General features: G+C 41.6%; 1 pseudogene; it reads right to left on the reverse strand.

Moving 5' to 3' along the window:
• Positions 1–2,216: 2,216 nt before the first annotated feature.
• Positions 2,217–14,714, reverse strand: LOC139663976 (NLR family CARD domain-containing protein 3-like; annotated as a pseudogene).
• Between the last annotated feature and the right edge of the window lie 708 nt (positions 14,715–15,422).

The raw sequence follows: 15,422 nt of genomic DNA on the forward strand, positions 1-15,422 counted from the left end.
CATCCCATAGTGTCTCAGTCTCTAAAGGGTGACAACCGGCTCTGCCCAGGCAGCTGCCCTGGAGCAGTTGGATCTGAATCTCCTGTCACATAAGACTGCATTCCACGGTTTTTATGTCAGCTGCTGAGCGATTTGGGGAAGTGCTTGAGTCTTCTGTTCCTGACGACAATGTTGGTATGAGTCATCCAAGGTGAAGACCGTGGTGATGGTCAGAGTGAGGTCGAAATAGATCGTAAGTTATGTCCATAACTATGGATCTATGAGACCGAACGATGACCATCACCATCTCTTCTCGCTCAGAACGAGCTGAGGCGTTCCAAGCAAGAGGAAGAGGCATGTTCACCCGATGTTTTATAGACTATGGGCCCAGCCTTCAAAGGTCAGTCACATGACTCCGTTGATATTATGGGCTCGAGGATAGGCAGAAGGATGGCATCATTCAAGGTGAAGACCATGGTGACGGTCATCGTTCAGTCTCATAGATCCATTGTTATGGACATAATTTACAATTTTTAGTAATTTCATGACCAGAGGCTGACTGGATTGGAAGGAGTTGGATTAGGAGGAATACATTAACAATAGGTGTGATAGGGGCTGACATGGCGGACATGGCCAATCAAATCAGCTCCTCTCACTCCCTTTAAAAGCACTGCACTCCCAGCCATGGGGCACTGACAGTTTTGTAATGGAGAGTCGACACCCGCTTCTCCCAAGAGGAAACCAATGTTCTTGTCTTGAAGGTGCAGTCGCAAGGTGTGAACATACAACACCACAAACATGAAAATACAGCACCTCAAACATGCAGCAAAGGGCAGGTAATGTCCCTTTTAAGGTTAATTCACGTTTCTGGAATTGTTTTATTTAACAGTTGTTTTATTGTTTTATTTAACAGTTTTATTTTGGAAGACAATAATTCACACAACACGTGCAGATGCAACTAACTTTGTAGAAGAATAAAACGTGTTTCCATTATTTTGCCGGTTGCGTGTAGTTTGTTTTACTTAAGTGATTAATAAAGTTGCATTCAATAAGTAATATTTGGCTATGTTTACCTGCGCATAATAATGTGACTACTGCCAATACCGAGGAAAGCAATAATATGTTTATGCCATTTGCATAAACTGACAACTCCCCATAATAATCCTGTTTACATGACCAAAGTATTTAGAGAGAATTGTGGAAATTTAGTTTTTTTCCCGCTACTATCAAATGTAACCCAAACAATTACAGCCTGATTCTGCTGTTTAAAATGTCCCAAAGATCTTTCATGGAGCTGTGTGAATTACTTCACTGATGCGTCCCCAGTATGTCATGGTCCGTGCTCCTGTAGCCTATTACTGATGGTTTTCCTTGTATAAAGTTGGAAGCTGTCCATAATAGCCTACTGACTTAAAGCTAACCAGTTTGATGAGCACAAAAGCACAGAAGTGCTAGCCTTGTGTAGCCTCTAGCAAGGTTTATTTTAGGTATCCACATTGACACGTGCGTAATTGCGAAGCACTTTGAAAATGCCCACCACATCTCTCAAATTAGAGGCTACAGATAACCAGATAGCCAGATAACTCATAAATATAAAACGTATTATTTTTAACACTGTAATTGGAGAACCAAATTACTAATGACTAGAAGGCATTCCATAACTTATTCCAATTATTTTAAAAGATTACAATCCGAATGTGCCAACACAGCCTTTTACTCGTTCTCTTTTTGTCTCTTCAACTCCTATAATACATTTTTTGTGCTCTTGATAGATATGTCCTCTTTAGACGAGACACGTTTAAATGCACAAGTGCTGCGGCTGCCAATGTGCTGCGCACCCAGTTCACTGACAGGAAAACAATGATGTCACATCTTGGTAGCTCCAAGAAATACAATCTCTGTTTCACACTAGTTAAAGTCATAGCTGCTCTATTCTGAAAAAGCTGAAGATGTGACAGTGAATTTTGACAGGAAGAGAGAGGTGCAGTAATATAAATGACATGACATCAAAGCATGGAGGATCTTCTCTCAATATGAATTTGGATCAGGATAAAACACATTTTGAAAAAATCACAAACTTTATTTTGAGTGAAATTCATGTAAAATGGTTCTGGAGTCCTGAACTTGCAGAGTCTCTCTTTGCAGATTCAGGAATACTGACCTGAGAGAGTTTTGAGGGCAGGGACCTTAGTTTGGAGAAATGTGTCAAATCAATTGAGGAAAACTGTGAATGGATCTTACCTGAGAGTTTCCAGTCTACAGTGTGGACTCTCCAGTCCAGCAGAGAGCAGCTTCACTCCTGAATCCTGCAGGTTGTTGTTACTCAGGTCCAGCTCTCTCAGACTAGAGGACTGGGAGCTGAGAACTGAGGCCAGAGCTTCACAGCTTCTCTCTGACAGCTGACAGCCACTCAGCCTGAAGGAGAATTAGTGATGAAGACAAGCAACAACTTTAAAAATGTTTGCTTGAGCTTCGATTCAACCTGACATCTCAATGTTGATTCTTTAATAATTACTTCCTAAGTGTCTGATGATTCCCTTGTATTTCCCTTGTGTTAAATATTTTACCACTGTATAGCTGTCACACCCAAACATACCGTCAGTCAATTGATTGAAATATTGCTACCAATCGAAATATTGCTACAGAATTAGCAAAATTATTATATAAATTATTATATAATATATTATTTATATATATATATATATATATATATAAATATATGTGTGTGTGTACATATATATATAATCGTGGCCACATACTCGACTTGGTCTGTTTAAGTGGCCTCTCCATGACCAACCTGACCAGCAGTGACCTTCATATCTCAGATCACAAGATCATCTGTATGGACTTTAACATTTCTTTACCATCTGACAGTAAGCGAACCCTGACCTAACGCAACCTGAGGTCCCTTGATCCAGCTCTGTTGCATACGGCTCTTGATACATATCTAACTGTGCTACCTGATACCCTGGATGCTTCAATATAAATGTTCAACTCCTCTCTCTCTGACATCCTCAACGAGCTCGCCCCACTCAAGACTAGGGTGGTCTCCTTTAAATGCTCCGCCCCCTGGTACACTGATGAACTGCGGTCTCTTAAAAAGGCTGGCCGGAGACTGGAAAGACAATTCAGGAAAACAGGGCAGACAGTGCATGCTGACATGTACAAGCAGCATTTAACATAGTACAGAGAAGCACTAAAAGCTGCACGGACGGTCTTCTATTCTGGTGCTATTGAGTGCAATAGAAATAATCCAAGAGTTCTGTTCTCCACCATCTCCTCTCTCCTAAAACCTGTTGGAATCCTGATTATTTCCATCTCTCCTGATGACTTTATGTCCTTCTTCCTGCACAAAATTGACAGTATTACAGCTCAGATACGAGCATCTCCTTGCCCAGGCCCTGCCATCTTTCTCCCACCAGTGCCTCCTGCCTGCCAAATGTTCCACTTCAACCCGGTTAGTGTGCCCGAGGTTAGCAAAGTCATCACTGGTATGCGCTCTACTACTTGCCATCTTGACCCCATTCCTACTGCCTTGGTCAAATCCTGTACCCCAGATCTGCTCACTGATAACACAGATTGTCAACTCCTCACTGTTCTCTGGCCTTGTTCCCCAGGCTATTAAAACAGGGTCTATCACCCCTGTCCTGAAAAAAACAGGCCTGGACGCTGACTCTCCCTCCAACTATAGGCCCATTACTAATTTCCCCTTCCTGAGCAAAGTATTGGAGTATGTTGTTTCTACTCAACTGCAAAACTATCTTGCATCCCATCAGCTCCTTGACCCTTTCCAGTCAGGCTTCAGAAATAAACACAGTACAGAAACAGCACTAGTCAGAGTTACTAACGACCTCCTCATTGCCACAGACTCAGGTCACCTCAGTATCCTCATTCTGTTGGATCTAAGTGCTGCTTTTGATACTGTTCACCATCCCATACTGCTGGAACGATTGGAAAGCCTCATTGGTGTCTCTGGCTCTGCACTGACCTGGTTCAAATCTTACCTGAGCAACAGACTGCAGTTTGTCACAGTTAACAGCCAACAGTCAAAACAAACCACAATTAAATACGGGGTTCTGCAGGGCTCCATCTTTGGACCCCTCCTCTTTAGTATCTACATGCTCCCCCTCAGACAAATTATCCGCAACCACGGCCTAAATTACCACCTGTATGCTGATGATACTCAAATATACATCCATACCACATCTGACATTTCAGCTACAATGGAGACACTCAACAACTTTTTGCAGAATATCAAATCCTGGATGCACAGCAGCTTTTTGAAACTTAACTCAAAACTGAAATAATCCTCATCGGCTCCAAGTCCACAACCAATACAGTCCGCAACCTCTGCCTGTCTATTGATGACATGACAGTCACACCTTCCTTGCAAGTAAAGAACCTTGGAGTCATCCTGGATTCTGCACTTTCATTTGAACCCCACATAAACAAAACCAGACAGTTGGCCTTTTTTCACCTCTGGAACATAGCCCAGATCTCTCCCTACTGTACTCCTTGTTCTCTTAGATCCTCTAGCCAAGGACTTCTGGGTCTCCCCAAGACAAGGCTCTGCTCCTTGGGAGACAGAGCCTTTTCCTCTACTGTTGGAACAACCTACCTCCCACAGTCAGAGCATCGGACTCTTGATTCTTTTAAATCTCTTCTCAAGACTTACCTTTTTAGAGAAGCGTATCACTTATGATTGCATTGTTAGTTTTAAGTATAGTTAAAACATCTTTTTAAATGGTGTTTTAATGCTGTTTTGTTTTTGAGTCTTTGAATCATGAGAAAGCGCTATATAAATAGAATGTATTATTGTTATTATTATTATTATTATTATAAACTGTTCATATCATACTGTTTTATTGTTTTACTCACAATAACCTGAACTCTAACACACATCACACACCTTAACACACGCACACACAGACACACACACACACACACACACACACACACACACACACACTGATCTGTTTTGTGATTTCATTCGGTCAGTTTGGCAGTTCTTGGATCACTTTGCTGCAGAATCTTAGAAATCCTTTTTGGTATTTTAGGTCTCAACAACAGAGACAGCAAGGAGGGAAATAATGAAATATCCTGATAGAAAGCAGAAAACAGTTCATAGGGGACAGAAAGTAGAGTGAAAGGTTGTTACCACAATCATAAGAGCAGAGAAAATCCTCCACAGGTTAGGAATCTATTAACTGATGTTACTCTGTAAGTAAAGCAGGATTTAAATGGTCATGTGTTGACCAGGTTGAGGAATCCTGACCTGAGAGTTTCCAGTCTACAGTGTGGACTCTCCAGTCCAGCAGAGAGCAGCTTCACTCCTGAATCCTGCAGGTCGTTGTTACTCAGGTCCAGCTCTCTCAGACTAGAGGACTGGGAGCTGAGAACTGAGGCCAGAGCTTCACAGCTTCTCTCTGACAGCTGACAGACACTCAGCCTGAAGGAGAATTAGTGAGACAAACAAAAAGACAAACAAGCACTTTAAATGTTTCCATTTTCTCCTCTGTAAAAACATCACACTTGATATAGTTATTATATCCAGTTATCTTTTCACCTACAGAGCTTTATTGGAGACTTTGACCACTGGCAGCAGCCTCAGAAGAGCCTCCTCTGAAGCAGAGTATTTCTTCAGGTCAAACACATCCAGCTTCTCTTCTGATGTCAGTAAGATGAAGGCCAGAGCCGACCAATGAGCAGGGGAGAGTCTGTCTGTGGAGAGACTTCCTGATCTCAGGTACTGTTGGATCTCCTCCACTAGAGAACAGTCATTCAGCTCATTCAGACAGTGGAACAGATTGATGCTTCTCTCTGGAGATGGATTCTCCCTGATCTTCTCCTTGATGTACTGGACTGTTTCCTCATTGTTCTGTGACCTACTTCCTGGCTGTTTCAGCAGATCTTGTAGGAGATCCTGATTGGACTGCAGTGAAAGGCCAAGGAGAAAGCGGAGGAACAAGTCCAGGTGTCCATTTGGGCTCTGTAAGGCCTTGTCAATAGCAATCTTGTGGACCTTTGTTGTAGATGTTTTTATGAAAAACATCAGCACATTTCGAAAAGTCAGTCGTGGCTTGGGCATCACATTCTTGTTGCTGTTGATGTGTGACAGGACCACATGAACAGCAGCCAGAAACTCCTGAATGCTCAGATGGACAAAGCTGAACATCTTGTTCTTGTCCTTGTCCTTCTTCCGTCCACGCTCTTCTTTAAAGATCTGTGTGAACACTCCTGAGTACACTGAGGCTTTGTTGAAGTTAATGCCACTCTCTTTTAGATCCTTCTCATAGAAGATCAGGTTGCCTTTCTCCAGCTGGTGAAAAGCCAGTTGTGCAAGTGACTGAATATACTGAGCTCTTTTTTTTCTGCTATACTTCTTCTTTGTCTGATCGATCTGAAACACCAGGAATTATGTGTACATCTCAGTCAGGTTCTTGGGCAGGTCTTCTTCTCTCTCACTGGTTTTCAACAGATCCTCCAGAACTATAGCAGTGACCCAACAGAAGACAGGGATGTGGCACATGATGTGGAGGCTTCGTGAAGTCTTGATGTGGGAGATGATTCTTCTGGCCTGCTCCTCATCTTTGAATTTCTTCCTGAAATACTCCTCCTTCTGTGGGTCAGTGAAGCCTCTCACCTCTGTCACCATGTCAACAAAGTCTCCAGGGATCTGATTGGCTGCTGCAGGTCGTGTGGTGATCCAGAGGCGAGCAGAGGGAAGCAGTTTCCCCTTGATGAGGTTTGTCAGCAGTACTTCTACTCTGGTTGACTCTGTCACATCAATAGAGCACATTTCATTGGCAGTGAAGTCTAGTTGAAGGCGGCTCTCATCCAGTCCGTCCAACACAAACAGAAGTTTGAATTTACTCTTGTCATAGTTTCTGTTTCCTGACGTCTGTAGTGTTTTGAAGATTTCATTAAGAGCCTCCTCCTTGATGTCTTTGGTTTCCCAGATACATTCGTGAATTAGTTCTGCAAAACGAAACCTTTCTCCCTTCAGTAAATTCAGCTGGCGGAAGGTGAAGGGGAATATGAGATGAACATCTTGATTGGTTCTTCCTTCAGTCCAGTCCAGGATGAACTTGTGCACAAGGAATGTTTTGCCGATTCCTGCAATCCCATTAGTCAGTACTGTTCTTATGGATTTGTTTTTTCCAGAAGGGTGTTTGAAGATGTCGCTGGGTTTGATTGATTCCTCTGTGTCCGCTGGCTTTCTTGATGCCATCTCAATCTGCCTGACCTCATGCTGCCTGTTGATGTGTATGTCACCCCCGTCTGTGATGTAGAGCTCTGTGTAGATATCTTCCAGATGTTTCTGATCCTTCCTCTCTAACCATCCTTCTTGTGCACACATAAACCTGTCCTGGAGGTTAGATTGGACCTTTTCTTGGTGCCATGTGATGAGTTGTGGAGGCTCTGTTGTTCTCACCAGCAAATCTGTGTAGAACAAAGTAACATCCATAAAAACTTAACTAAAAGTATTAGGCTGTGTGTCCGTCCGAAACAGGGCTTGACATTAACTTTTTTGCTCACCAGCCACTGTGGCTAGTGGTTTTCCAAATTCACTAGCCACTCAGCATTTTCACTAGCCACAATTTTGTTGTTGGGGAAATTAGGTTTTATTTGATTAAAGTTGACTATGGTGTGTGGGCATCACACTCGGTGTTTCCCACACAGACACTTTACTGGGGCGGGCATTTTAGCATTTTTTATTTTTATTTTTTTATCCATCCGAGAGAACGAAGCCATCCGCGATTGATTAACTAGTGGACAATCTCCCCTCGCTCTAAGTTCCCCCTCCCACCTGTTCATTCTACCAGGCTCTACCAGGGTTTCCCACACAGAGAAAACTTTGTGGCGGCCCGCCACAATATCAGCACTGACCGCCACAATATATTTTTTTTCCACTATTTAAATGTAGAACTGTGTGTAACGCATTGATTCGCTCAGCCTCTAACTGCTCTGCGCGCTCTCTCTCTCGCTATCTCTCTCTGTATCTCGCTCTCTCTCTCTCTCTGTCGCTCACTCTCTCTCTGTATCTCACTCTCTCTCTCTCTCTGTCGCTCACTCTCTCTCTGTATCTCACTCTCTCTCTCTCTCTGTCGCTCACTCTCTCTCTGTGTATCTCACTCGCTCTCTCTCTCTGTCGCTCGCTCGCTCGCTCACCGGACCCGTCTGTTCGCCTCCCATTACACACGCAGGCATGAGGGATATTTTGCCACCCGCCAAAGTCGCGAGTAAGAGTCACTGTGTTAAACGCCACTGCCAAATTCTACCCGCATTTGGCGGGTGGGCGGGTGCTGATGTCACGCCCTGGTCGGAAACCTCTTTCATACCTAGCAGCACTAAACAGATGCTTGTGAGACAAATGGAAACCCAATTGAAGCTCAGTGCTTTTTTTTGCTAAAAGCTGGTGCTCTGAGAATAACAAACATGTTCTCACTGTCAAAATCAATACATTCTTTCCTTTGAAATAACAAAAAAGGAAGGCAATGTTGTGAAGAGAGGCTTCCTGTGGATGTGCAGCCTTAGGTGGCGGCCACACTGATCCGTCAGAAAACAGACAGAATTACTAACGGATAGATTTCTGTCTGTTGGGCTGTTTTGGAACGTCAACGCTATTTTAAAAAAAACGCCTCTGATTTGCGGTGACGAATCCGGTATAGCACCTAATTAACTGTGGGTTGCTTTCATTCATACCATTTTTTAACCCTTAATTTTCATTCATAACATTTACACCAGTCAGCTGCCCAGTACAACCACAGTCTTCTATTGAGCAGCTCCACTGGAGCCTATATAAGCCAATAGAAGCTCAATAGCGCCTTGCAGAAGAGTTTCTTAGTTTTAATAGTTGTTAAAGGAAGAGTAGAGCATTACTGATTTAGTTTCTCAAGCAAGATTTGCTAGTCAGTTCATGGATTTGAAATGCGGACTCTCAAGTCACAAGCCCCATTCTGCATCTACTCAAATAAATTAGTGCTTCCAGGAGCTGTGACATCAAGTAAAAGAAGAGGCTTAACTAAATCCTTATAATTGTAACAGCCTGGGCAGTGACAAGACCAACATGGCAGCCAGGACGAGCCAGAGAATAGCTTTACCTTCAATCTGACTGCTGTCAGTGGGAAGGTGAGGAAGAGGAGCAGACTGTGGTTGAATGGAGGAAGATCCTCTGTTCTCTGAAGTCTCCCCGACATCACCGACATCCACTGAGAGAGAGAGAGAGAGAGAGAGACAGAGAGAGAGAGGGAGAGGAAGAGGAAGAGGAAGAGGAAGAGGGAGAGGGAGAGGGAGAGGGAGAGGGAGAGCAGTTACTAGGGCTTGAATTTAACACTCCAGCCAATATCTCCTATTCATCCCACAACTCTTTACATAAATACTGAAGGACTGAAGGAACTGAACATTCATCATGTTTAGTTTTCATTTTGACACAAACCGTCTTCCTCTGTGCAGACCCATACATGTGTTCCTGTTTATTTAAACCTGAACCATTGACCTGCTGTCTGTCTCTCTGTCTCATCCTTGACTGAGGTCTGCTGGTCCTGGTCCTGGGTTGACTGCCATCTGAGGCCTTGTGGGTCTGATGGAGCTCAAAACCTTTTCTCTGTCTCTACAGCACTCGATAAATGGGACCAGAGTCACAGTCAGAATGAATGGGAGTCAATTCTGCTCCACAAAAGTAAATGGCAGTAAATACTTTTAATGTGCTAGAAAGGTCAAATTATACCCATTCATGCTCTTAAATAATACAAACAGCTAAAGTCAGCAGCATTACCCTGTGCCTGAACCCCTGGGGATCAATAAAGTGTGATACAATCACAACACAATGAGACACACATGCCTTTTTGCTGTTTTCCTGACATCTGCATGACATAAAATAAATACAGACACTCAAATGCAGCCTGCCTCTCTTCACACATCTACTGTGTGAATGCAGATCACACAGTAGATGTGTGCAGATGTGTGCAGTGTATCAGACTGAGACTGTCCCTCCCTCACCACACCACTATTCATCATCGTTCAGTCAAACTTCATCAGAATAATCTTATTTATATTGACTCATCTGGTAGCAGCTAATAACTCTGAGGCTAGTGTGGCTACTTAGCAGGTACGGATTACATTTTTTATGGTTATTTTTATGACTTTGTTATGACTGTTTTGTGACTGTTATATGGCTATGACTGTTTACTGTGTTTATTGTTGCTGTCTTGATATACGCCTGTGTGTACGTTTGATGCCTCCACACTTGAAGTTCCTACCAGAAAAATAATGATACAGCTCACACTCTATAACTTACTGGTATAAAGTGTTTTGGTCACAGTATTTGGATTGTCTAATGTTGATACTCAACTTTCTATCAAGTGACTATAATGTTTCCCTAAAAAGTCTACTGAGTTTCAAGTGAAAGTCATAATTGTGTGAAGTCTCTATAGAGGCTTGGGTTAATCTTAGGGTTGGGGTTAATGTTAGAGATAGGGTTAGGGTTACAAAGTCTGTAGAGATAGACCAAATAGACAAGTGACACTTTGTTGAACATCTACTTTTTGTCACTTGATCATTAGTTTAGTGTCAACATTTGACTATCCAAATAAAGTGTTACCAGTATTTAATTACAAATTTATGAGTCATCTGTGTCATTTCTGTTTTTCACATGTTCGTATTTTTATCTCCCCATGACTTACCTTCAGGTCCTGAGCTGCTGTTTGACAAACTCTGCACTAGATCATTCCTGTTGATCTTCATCAAAACCTTCTTGGTCACCTCCAGAGAGTGTTGGTTGTAGGTCTGCACCATCTGATCCACTGTGTCCTGCCTGTTTGCCTTCTCCACTTTGCTCTTTTTGATGGCTGGGAAACCTTCCAGGATGTCATTCTGCTGCAGGAACCACTGGAAGATCTTGAGCTCTTCATCTCCCAAATCCTCCAGTGTTTCCAAGAGCTTCTCTTTATCCGTCGCCATCGTTGCTCCCTGGTAAAGTTCGACAATATTTTACACTCAAAGGACAATTGTGCAATTTCTCCACTGGGATAATTAAAAATTCATCTCATCTCGTCAATACCAGTATTATAGATATGCAAGTCTTGTAAAAGTACTTTGTCAGCCAGATCACAAAAGGTAATTGATAATGTAATTGGTAATATTTGTTATATTGTCTGATCATATATAACCCTTTAGTACAAACACACAGTACTTGTATATGTATTAACATCAACAAGGTTAAGAGCAGGATGATTCCCTTTTTCTCTTTAACATTCCTTTCATTTCTGTGAACTGGTTAATATTTTTGTCTTTTATTTCCTGGCTGTAACTCTTTCCAGCACTGTGATGCCAGTAACTGGAATGAGCCACCTGATCTGGGGCCGTATCCACAAAGCTTCCTAGTACTAAGAGTTGGTCCTAGTGGTGAAATTCTAAGAAAACTATGAGAGTGATGATGTTTTCTAAGAATTTCCCCTTAACGGTAAGACTAAATCCTAGTAAAGATAAAAGCTATTCACAAAGCATCTTCGTCCTTAAGAGAGCTGCTAAGGTGGAAAACTGTTAAGAGCAGAGAGGAGGACTTTAGGAGCTTAGGAGTTTCTTAAGAGAGGAGGAACTGGCTGAAAGACGCAGAAAAGACGCATTAATGCTATTGTTATTATGAAAGTTATCACAATGTTAAGATATTTAGCAACAGGCAAACAGTGCAGCAGTGATGATTTAGGTTTATTCAACCACATAGTAGAATAATCACACAAACAGTCACAGCTCCTTCAGACTCATATTGTGATGCAACCTGTTTAATTCCCACTGGCCGTGCAGAAACACAACAGCAGCTATGGATATAGTGAGTTTTCTCTGTATTGTCTGGTGAGGACACACGTCCGCATCATCGGCGACATACTCTTGTTCAAAAATCCTATTCATATAGGCTGGCCAATATAGTCTATAAATTATACTAATACTACTGAGTCTTGAGCCATTTTCACCAAATCTTAACATCAAATTAGTAAAGTATAATAACATTACTGCATTCGCCCAAATAAAGGCAGAATGCGTCAACCTGTGAGGAGCGTACAAGTATTAAAAAGTACAGTTCGTACGGTTTTCAAAAATGTTCTTCAATCAGCTCTATTGATTGAACAGGGATTTTTAATAGTATAAGCAAACCATGTGTTAATATTGAGTAAATTGTGTTTTATCTTGTGTGATTCCTTGTGTGCATTCTGGATGACAAAAAGAGGCGTGTTGATTTTTCTTGATCAACCAATGACAGCGTCTAAAAGAGAGCATCATACCTAGCAACAGAGTGGACCACACCTCCTCACTAAGATAAAAGTTCTTGTCCATTCCTCACTCAGAGTCGCTCTGAGAACTTTCCTAAATCACTCCTAAGCTAGAACTCCTTGCTAGGAAGTTTCATGCTAAATTAAGACTCTGAGAGGATTCTCACAACGTTTGTGGATATGGCCCCTGAACATCACATGTTCTTGTTGCTGTGTACACTGGCCATAAGTAAGTATAGTCTCTTTATTTGACCTTTGCACATTGTCTTGTGGTACAAAATTAGTTCAGAATACATTAAACTGGCATTTGTGGTTTAAAAGTATAGCAAAGTTCTGGGGCCGTATTCACAAAACATCTTAAGGCTAAAAGTAGCTCCCAACTTGCTGATTTAGGAGAAACTCCTAAAAATAATGGCCGTGTCAGTCCTAATTTTAGGACTCCAAAATTTTTGGTCTAAGAGCATTTCACAAAGCATTTTAGCGTTAAAACCAGCTCCTAAATCTGTGAAAAGTTAGGGGTAGTCAAGAGGACTCCTAAGTCACTAAGACCAAATCACAAACAATCCTACAATGGCTGCTGCCGGCAATCCACCTCGTAATCAGGTCAACATTTTAGAAAAATTTTATGATACTGAGCTTTTAAAAAGGTATCGCCTTAATAGAAAAAAAATTCATAGCATCAACACAGGTGGTTTTTGATACCAACTACAATGTTCTTGACATTGTCGCCAAGTGGCCAGGCGCAACACATGACTCCCGGATCCTACAGGAGAGGCTGCTGTTTGAGAGGCATCATGTCCCAGCTGGATGTCACTTGGTGGGGGACAGTGGCTCCTCACGCCTTACATCCACCCACAACCGGGACCTCAGTTAAATTACAACAGGTAAGCTCACAAAATGTTTGCTTTCCTTTTTAAATTATAGTTATATTGATCACACAAACACCGTAATTGTGAATAACCACGTAGGATAAAAAGTCTTTAAAAAAAGATGTTACATACGTATATGAATATCTGCTAATTGTTTAACGAGCTGCCAGACATGTAAGAGGCTGACAATTAGCGGCACATATACTTGACTAGTCAGTATATTATTCTTTGTTTCATGTTAAATCAGTGACACTTAGCCTACATTTTTATTTTAAAATCTTTATTTGAATATGTCAACATGATACCTCCTACAGTATTTCGATGATGAATTCACTGACAGAGACCCATCCCCTATCAGCCAATCACTGTGTCATGAAACACGACATCATCCATAGCAACAAGGTCAACCCGCCCTTTCTCTTAGCTTAAGATTTCTCCCCATTCCTTACTAAAGTTGGTCTCAGCAGCTGCGTGAATAGGTTTTAAGAGGAAACTCTTAGCTAGGAACTTTTAGTGCTATTTGGGAGTCCTCTTAGTGGTAAGATAAAATGTTTTGTGGATACGGCCCCTGGAATAGAAAGGAATAGAAAATCCGTAAACACATGCCTCATACATTATTATTAAACCTTTATGTAACCAGGTGAGTCCCATTGAGATTACAAGATCTCTTTTTCGAGGGAACCCTGGCCAAGATAGCAGCAATACAAAGTTTCAAACAACATACAAGCAAACATTAAAAGCACATAAAACAAAACATACACACATGCAACTTGCAGAATCATATACATACATGCATTTAACATTCTTTTTCTTGTACAGGCAGAAAAAAATATTTCTGTTCTTTCACTTTCATAGTAGAAACAAAATGCAGAGCAGCAGTCTAAAATTATAGCTGCTAGCAGCAAAATGGGGGAACAGCTCAACTGTTTAGTCAGGAGCTCATGAACCAGCCAGCATACATAACTATATTAGTGTCACATAATGGCTGCAGCACCCAGGACTCGATCTCATGACCTTTCTCAGTAATTCCAGTATTTCTTTTTCACAGTATGACTTCCTGAGTGCAGGGTAAGTTCCTAAGGAATCCTTAGGAACAAATGAGACATGGACTTTGTAAAAGGAGGTTGTGTGAAATGGGGAGTATCTCAGTGTTGGTAAAGTTTTGTTTTTACACTCAGTCTATTAACAGTGGATCAAACTTCAGTCAAGCTTATCCAAGCTGTCAGGCCTTCTGACTTTCTCATCAAAGGAGGAAGTGAAATAAGGTTTGACAACAGTCTAACTTGTGACCTTGTGTTGAGTTTATCTGGCAACACTAAAAGTAAAACATGTGAAAACTTCTTAGAGAAGGTTCATTTTGGCCCCAAAGTCAAATGTTGGAAATCTGAGTAACTAATGAATATTCACATCTGTGAGCATCAAATACACATTTTGAAAGATTTCACAACATCATCATATACACAGTCATACAGTTGTACAAACACAACACAATTCTCCATATTTCATGTATCCAACATGTCTAATGTTTCTTGGTAGGATCCTTACCTGGTGAACTCACATCCAGATCAAGTCAAACAGACTTTCTGCCTTCATCTGTAGAGGAAACACTGACAGACGTTGCTTCCTGTTTTTTTCATCAGTTCTGAGTAAGCGGGGGGGGGGGGGAGACTTGTGGTTGTGCAGCCAACCACAAGTCATGTGACACTGTGTGTGTGTGTGTGTGTGTGTGTGTGGGGGGGGGGGGTATCCTTTGGTAAATTCTACCTTTCATACGCTGAACTGACTATAAAGTGAACATAGTGCAAATACTATTTAGGCTGTTTTCTAACATACACAAATGTAAATATAATAAGGTATAATATAGGTTTGTGAGGTGAAAAAAAAAAACGTTTGAAGATTTGTAAACAACAAACAAAATTCACATGTATACATGTTCGTCCACAATGCACACTGTTGTGCTTCACACAAGTAGAAAACCTGTACTGTGAATCACAGATCTGCATTTGTCCGTCTCATCTTGAGGATACAAACCAATAAGGAGACACAAATCTTCAAGTGCAGGTGGAGCGGGAGCCTAGGTGCAATAAATAAAAAAGTGATTTTGCTGCCCTTTTGCTGTTTGCTTTTGAGTTGACACCACAGAAAAGAAAAGAGAGATGTGCATTTTTCCTTTTTCATTTTAGTTTCTCAGTACAGAAAAGCAGGAAGTATTGTGGAGGCGGACAGGACGGCTCTGACTTCCAGACAGGAAGGAGCTCAGTTTCAGAGTAAAAGCCTTAGTGTTTGCCAGTCTGAACTAGTGATG

The sequence above is a fragment of the Centroberyx affinis genome, unplaced genomic scaffold (assembly GCF_046629955.1).
Source record: "Centroberyx affinis isolate AG114_WGS23_722 - 3 ecotype Tasmania unplaced genomic scaffold, CSIRO-AGI_Caff_v1 ptg004179l_1, whole genome shotgun sequence".
Taxonomy (NCBI): domain Eukaryota; kingdom Metazoa; phylum Chordata; class Actinopteri; order Beryciformes; family Berycidae; genus Centroberyx; species Centroberyx affinis.